The sequence below is a fragment of the Paramisgurnus dabryanus genome, unplaced genomic scaffold (genome assembly GCF_030506205.2).
Source record: "Paramisgurnus dabryanus unplaced genomic scaffold, PD_genome_1.1 h2tg000288l_1_31600__unordered_in_group5, whole genome shotgun sequence".
NCBI classification, from domain to species: domain Eukaryota; kingdom Metazoa; phylum Chordata; class Actinopteri; order Cypriniformes; family Cobitidae; genus Paramisgurnus; species Paramisgurnus dabryanus.
In genome coordinates, this window is record NW_027394174.1 from 20,001 (window position 1) to 27,425 (window position 7,425).

General features: G+C 66.0%; 1 non-coding gene across 1 annotated transcript in view; it reads right to left on the reverse strand.

The window, feature by feature from the left end:
- LOC141281798 (18S ribosomal RNA) overlaps positions 1–311 on the reverse strand; it is a 1,855-nt gene extending 1,544 nt beyond the window's left edge. Inside the window, exon 1 of the ribosomal RNA XR_012336163.1 lies at positions 1–311. This exon is cut by the window's left edge and continues 1,544 nt beyond it. This is a non-coding gene — a ribosomal RNA (18S ribosomal RNA).
- Between the last annotated feature and the right edge of the window lie 7,114 nt (positions 312–7,425).

Here is a 7,425-nt window from a genome sequence, read left to right on the forward strand (position 1 = left end):
GGGGGCGCGCGATCGGCTCGAGGTTATCCTGAGTCACCAAAGCGGCCGGGGCGCGCCCGGAGACGCGTCCCGGATGGGTTTTGGGTCTGATAAATGCACGCGTCCCCGGCCCTCGCGGGCCGGGTCGGCGCTCGTTTGCATGTATTAGCTCTGGAATTGCCACAGTTATCCAAGTACGGGTGGAGCGATCAAAGGAACCATAACTGATTTAATGAGCCATTCGCAGTTTCACTGTACCGGCCGTGTGCACTTAGACCTGCATGGCTTAATCTTTGAGACAAGCATATGTTACTGGCAGGATCAACCAGGTAGTGTAGCCGTAGGAGAGCCTCGCTCTGACCCGGGGTTCACGCGGCGCGGGTCCCGGTTTCCACCCCCCGGGGGGAGCGGGACCGGGGCCACTCTCGTGTGGCTCTCCCCTCTCGTAGGCTGAGGGGCGGCCGGGTGGGCCGTAACCGAGGAAAGGTGCGTTTCGCGGGGCCGGGTGGCCGCGACGGGCCGGGGGCGTCTCCGCCCTCGGTCGCCGAGGCCCTCGCCGGCCGCCGGTGGCGGACCTTCGCGTCTGACGGACCGTCTGAGTCTCCCGCGGAAAGGGTCGGGCGGGCTCCGGAGAGCCCCCCTGGAGGCGAGAGCGCCGGGTCGGGGAGGAACCGACCGCCCATGGCGGCCGACGCGCTAACGTCGGCCGGGCGGAGGCCTGCCCCAGGCGCAGTTCGATTTCCAGAATCTCAGGGCCATGACACACAAAGCGTATCCGGGCGTCACCCCGTAACGGGTCATTAAGGCTGAGACGTGGGCGGCCCTGTCCCGCCCGGGGTTTCGTTTAGCGGCCGACGCCGGTTCGTTTTGCGGCCGAACGACGCCGGTTCGTTTAGCGGCCGAACGAAGCCGGCTCGTTTAACGGCCGAGGCCAGCCGGGTTCGTCCCTTCCTTGGATGATTTGCCATTCGTAATAAGAATCGTCACTACCTCAGTGCAGAGGGACTTTTTCGAGGCATTTGTGTCCGCTCGAGAGGCCTCTCGCTGGGCTCGAGAGGTCATGGGATCCGGTAGCCTATCACCTTGGAGAATCAGCGAGGTGCTCTTCCCTATATACCCGATGGCACCTGTTCGGGCCACCGTCCCCTGCTGGACGGGGCCCGGCTCTGTACCGCCCCAGACAGAGCGCCTTCGTCGGTCACGAAGGCAGGGTCGTGGACCCTGGAAGCGCACGAGCCACCCGACTCGGCTTCCATAGCGGCTGGCGGCCCTGGCCCGCCCGAGACGAAGCGCCTTCGTCGGTCAGACAGATAGGGTCGAGGACCCTGGAAGTGCGAGAGCCACCCGACTCGACTTCCACGGCGGCCCGGAGGCCGGGCCCGTCCCCGTCCGTGCCCGGGGACGGGGCACCTTCGTCGGTCAAACGCGTTGGGTCTTGGACCCTGGAAGTGCACGAGCCACCCAACTCGACTTCCATAGCGGTCGGCGGCCCCGTACCGCCCCAGACAGAGCACCTTCGTCGGTCACGAAGAGAGGGTCTTGGACCCTGGAAGTACACGAGCAACCCAACTCGACTTCCATAGCGGTCGGCGGCCCCGTACCGCCCCAGACAGAGCACCTTCGTCGGTCACGAAGAGAGGGTCTTGGACCCTGGAAGTTCACGAGCAACCCAACTCGACTTCCATAGCGGTCGGCGGCCCTGTCCCGCCCCAGACGATGCACCTTCGTCTGTCACACAGATAGGGTCTTGGACCCTGGAAGCCGTCCCCCTCGACTTCCGTAACGGTCGGCGGCCCTGTCCCGCCGCAGACGGGTCACCACTCCGTCTGTCTGTAGGGTCTTGGACCCTGGAAGCCGCCCCACTCGACTTCCATCGCGGTCGGCGGCCCTGGCCCGCCGCAGACGGGTCGCCACTCCGTCTGTCTGTAGGGTCTTGGACCCTGGAAGCCGCCCCACTCGACTTCCATCGCGGTCGGCGGCCCTGGCCCGCCGCAGACGGGTCGCCACTCCGTCCGTCTATAGGGTCTTGGACCCTGGAAGCCGCCACACTCGACTTCCATCGCGGTCGGCGGCCCTGTCCCGCCGCAGACGGTGTGCCACTCCGTCTGTCACACAGATACATAAGGGTGTCTCGGAACCCCGGACGCCGACCGAGACGAAACGCGTGGGGTCGGTGCGCCCGAGAGGGTAGGGTGCCCCGGGGCCGGCCGCTCGCCCGACCGGCTTCCGGGACTCCTTGACCGCTCGGGAGACCTATCCACGCGCCCGCCCGACCGGCGGCCGGGGGCCCTCGACCGCCACACGCGTACCGACGACCGGGGGGTTTCCGTTTTACGGCCGACGCCGAGATCCTTCGACGGTTCCAACAGGGGTTGTTACGCTTTTGTGTTCGCCCGTGTCTGAGCATATATGGTCGGGTCGAACCTTTGAGGCCGTAGCCTGGAGATCCAGGGCGGATCTTTTCTCACAACACGTGTGTCTTTGAGGCCGTAGCCTAGATCCAGAGACTTTAGGATCTTTTTAGCAGTTTTAAGGCCGTAGCCTTGATCCAGGGCGGATCTTTTGAGCAGTTTTAAGGCCGTAGCCTTGATCCAGGGCGGATCTTTTCACAGGTTTTAAGCCGAAGCGCCTTGATCCAGGGACTTTTGGATCTTTTTTTGCCGTTTTTAGGCCGTAGCCTTGATCCAGGGCGGATCGTTTTGCGGCCGTAGCCGAGTTCCATCACCCAAGGTAGCTTTAGTTTTTAGGCATTAGCCTTGATGATCCAGGGCGGATCGTTTTGCGGCCGTAGCCGAGTTCCATCACCCAAGGTAGCTTTAGTTTTTAGGCATTAGCCTTGATGATCCAGGGCGGATCGTTTTTTCCCATCTTTCGGGTATGAGCTCTTTAATTGTGAGCCTTCGGCCGACACTCGCCCGGGGCGCTGCCTCACATCAGACGCCCTTCGTCCGTTCCAACCGTTCCAGTTCTTTTAACGGTTTTTCGTTCATCGCACACCGACGCGCACAGACCTTTCTTGGGATCTGTCGCAGGGAGGGAGGACGCTGGAGGTCCACTTCGAGGCACCCATCCCTATATACCCGATGGCACCTGTTCAAACGACCGCCCCTTGAGAGAAGGGGCCCTTCCCGTGGCTCGTCCGGGAGGAGGCGCCCGCGTCGGAAGGCGCCGTAAGGTCGGAGACCCTGGAAGTGCACGAGTCACCCGCTTTTACCTCCAGGCCCTCTGTCGTACTTCTCGTGTCCGCTCACGAGACCTCTTTTCGGCTTTATGGAAGTGCACGAGTCACCCGCTTTTGCCTTTTCTGGAAGTGCACGAGTCACCCGCTTTTGCTTCCAGGCCCTCTGTCGTACTTCTCGTGTCCGCTCACGAGACCTCTCTTCGGCCTGGGGGTGCGCCACGTACACCCCCGCGTCCGCATTCGAGTCACCTCTTCGGGCTCATGAGGTAGGGTCGGTGACCCTGGAAGTCAGAGACTTCCAGGCCTTCTGTCGTACACCCTCGCGTCCGCTCACGAGACCTCTCTTCGGCCTGGGGGTGCGCCACGTACACCCTCCCGCGTCCGCTTTCGAGTCACCACTCTGGGCTACGGAGGTAGGGACGTGTGCCCTGGAGGAACCTGACTTCCAGGAGGGAGGGCCGCCCTGTCAGGCCCGCTTTCGAGTCACCCATCTGGGCTAAGGAGGTAGGGACGTGTGCCCTGGAGGAACCAGACTTCCAGGAGGGAGGGCCGCCCTGTCAGGCCCGCTTTCGAGTCACCCATCTGGGCTAAGGAGGTAGGGACGTGTGCCCTGGAGGAACCAGACTTCCAGGAGGGAGGGCCGCCCTGTCAGGCCCGATTTCGAGTCACCCATCTGGGCTAAGGAGGTAGGGACGTGTGCCCTGGAGGAACCAGACTTCCAGGAGGGAGGGCCGCCCTGTCAGGCCCGCTTTCGAGTCACCCATCTGGGCTAAGGAGGTAGGGACGTGTGCCCTGGAGGAACCAGACTTCCAGGAGGGAGGGCCGCCCTGTCAGGCCCGCTTTCGAGTCACCCATCTGGGCTAAGGAGGTAGGGACGTGTGCCCTGGAGGAACCAGACTTCCAGGAGGGAGGGCCGCCCTGTCAGGCCCGATTTCGAGTCACCCATCTGGGCTAAGGAGGTAGGGACGTGTGCCCTGGAGGAACCGGACTTCCAGGAGGGAGGGCCGCCCTGTCAGGCCCGATTTCGAGTCACCCATCTGGGCTAAGGAGGTAGGGACGTGTGCCCTGGAGGAACCGGACTTCCAGGAGGGAGGGCCGCCCTGTCAGGCCCGCCTCGGAGTCACCTCTCTGGGCTAAGGAGGTAGGGACGTGTGCCCTGGAGGAACCAGACTTCCAGGAGGGAGGGCCGCCCTGTCAGGCCCGCCTCGGAGTCACCCATCTGGGCTAAGGAGGTAGGGACGTGTGCCCTGGAGGAACCAGACTTCCAGGAGGGAGGGCCGCCCTGTCAGGCCCGCTTTCGAGTCACCCATCTGGGCTAAGGAGGTAGGGACGTGTGCCCTGGAGGAACCAGACTTCCAGGAGGGAGGGCCGCCCTGTCAGGCCCGATTTCGAGTCACCCATCTGGGCTAAGGAGGTAGGGACGTGTGCCCTGGAGGAACCAGACTTCCAGGAGGGAGGGCCGCCCTGTCAGGCCCGATTTCGAGTCACCCATCTGGGCTAAGGAGGTAGGGACGTGTGCCCTGGAGGAACCAGACTTCCAGGAGGGAGGGCCGCCCTGTCAGGCCCGCTTTCGAGTCACCCATCTGGGCTAAGGAGGTAGGGACGTGTGCCCTGGAGGAACCAGACTTCCAGGAGGGAGGGCCGCCCTGTCAGGCCCGCCTCGGAGTCACCTCTCTGGGCTAAGGAGGTAGGGACGCGTGCCCTGGAGGAACCAGACTTCCAGGAGGGAGGGCCGCCCTGTCAGGCCCGCCTCGGAGTCACCCATCTGGGCTAAGGAGGTAGGGACGTGTGCCCTGGAGGAACCAGACTTCCAGGAGGGAGGGCCGCCCTGTCAGGCCCGCTTTCGAGTCACCCATCTGGGCTAAGGAGGTAGGGACGTGTGCCCTGGAGGAACCAGACTTCCAGGAGGGAGGGCCGCCCTGTCAGGCCCGCCTCGGAGTCACCCATCTGGGCTACGGAGGCAGGGACGCGTGCCCTGGAGGAACCAGACTTCCAGGAGGGAGGGCCGCCCTGTCAGGCCCGCTTTCGAGTCACCCATCTGGGCTACGGAGGTAGGGACGTGTGCCCTGGAGGAACCAGACTTCCAGGAGGGAGGGCCGCCCTGTCAGGCCCGCTTTCGAGTCACCCATCTGGGCTACGGAGGTAGGGACGTGTGCCCTGGAGGAAACGGACTTCCAGGAGGGAGGGCCGCCCTGTCAGGCCCGCCTCGGAGTCACCTCTCTGGGCTAAGGAGGCAGGGACGTGTGCCCTGGAGGAACCAGACTTCCAGGAGGGAGGGCCGCCCTGTCAGGCCCGCTTTCGAGTCACCCGTCTGGGCTACGGAGGTAGGGACGTGTGCCCTGGAGGAACCGGACTTCCAGGAGGGAGGGCCGCCCTGTCAGGCCCGCCTCGGAGTCACCTCTCTGGGCTAAGGAGGCAGAGACGTGTGCCCTGGAGGAACCGGACTTCCAGGAGGGAGGGCCGCCCTGTCAGGCCCGCCTCGGAGTCACCTCTCTGGGCTAAGGAGGCAGGGACGTGTGCCCTGGAGGAACCGGACTTCCAGGAGGGAGGGCCGCCCTGTCAGGCCCGCCTCGGAGTCACCTCTCTGGGCTAAGGAGGCAGAGACGTGTGCCCTGGAGGAACCGGACTTCCAGGAGGGAGGGCCGCCCTGTCAGGCCCGCCTCGGAGTCACCTCTCTGGGCTAAGGAGGCAGGGACGTGTGCCCTGGAGGAACCAGACTTCCAGGAGGGAGGGCCGCCCTGTCAGGCCCGCTTTCGAGTCACCCATCTGGGCTACGGAGGTAGGGACGTGTGCCCTGGAGGAACCGGACTTCCAGGAGGGAGGGCCGCCCTGTCAGGCCCGCCTCGGAGTCACCTCTCTGGGCTAAGGAGGCAGGGACGTGTGCCCTGGAGGAACCGGACTTCCAGGAGGGAGGGCCGCCCTGTCAGGCCCGCCTCGGAGTCACCCATCTGGGCTACGGAGGTAGGGACGCGTGCCCTGGAGGAACCATACTTCCAGGAGGGAGGGCCGCCCTGTCAGGCCCGCCTCGGAGGCCTCCCCTCGGGCAGGGGAGGCAGGGTCGGGGACCCTGGAGGAACCGGACTTCCAGGAGGGAGGGCCGCCCTGTCAGGCCCGCCTCGGAGGCCTCCCCTCGGGCAGGGGAGGCAGGGTCGGGGACCCTGGAGGTGCCGGACCTCCAGGGGGACGGAGGCCGAACCCGTGGCCGGGGAGGGTGAGCCTTGCCGGGCTAGGCTCGCGCGGGTTCGAAGGCCTGGTTCGAGAGGACCCCTTCCCCTATATACCCGATGGCACCTGTTCACACTACTGCCCTTTCGAGAGGGGACCCCGACCGGTCCGCGGCCGGGACGGCGCACCTCGGTCGGCCTCGGCGAGTGGGTCGGGGTGCCTGGAGGTGCGCGAGCGGCCCGCCTGGAAGTGCGCGAGCCACCCGACTCTGGCGGCCGGCGCCCCCGGGCCCGTGCCCGCGGCCGACTCGTCTGACCCGGCATCGTCAAGGTCACCAATACCACGGAGCGTCTACGACGCCCCGTTTCCGAGATATCGGCCAATGAACTGCCGGGCGCCGTATCTCGGCCGGGGAAGGTCCTACGGACTCGGGGCCGGGCTCGTCGGAAAGGTCTCGCCCGGGGCTTTCCGACGAGACCGGCCGCGGGTCCGTGCGACCCCGGGGGCCCGAGATACTTCCGGTCGAAAATTCGAATTTCGTTACCGCGCTGCTCCGGCGCCCCGGGTCCGGGGCCTTCGCCCTTCGGGTGGGTGGCTCCTCCGCGGGGGGCCTTTCGAACGAGCCCACCCGCGCGTCGCTAGCCCTTTCCGGGGCCGAGATACGGCCTACCCCCGCGGGATTTTCCCACGGCCGTTTCTCGGGCGCCTCGGGTCCGGGGCCTTCGCCCTTCGGGTCGGTCGCTATGCCGGAGGGGAGCTTTCGAACGAGCCCTCCCTCGAGTCTCTGGCCCTTTCCCGGGCCGAGATACGGGCGGGTGGTCGCGGAATTTTCGCTCGTCCGGGGCTCCGGCGCCCCTAGCGTCCGCCTCGGAGGTCGCCCGGACGCGCGGCCGGTCTCGTTCGAAAGGTCCGTCCCGGGGCTTTCCGACGAGCCCGGCCTCGGGTCCGTGCGACCCCGCCCGCCGGAGATACGTCCGGTCGAAGCTCGCGGAAATTCCCGCGGCCGTATCTCGGGCGCCTCGGGTCCGGGGCCTTCGCCCTTTGGGTCGGTCGCTCCGCCGGAGGGGGCCTTTCGAACGAGCCTACCCGCGAGCCTCTAG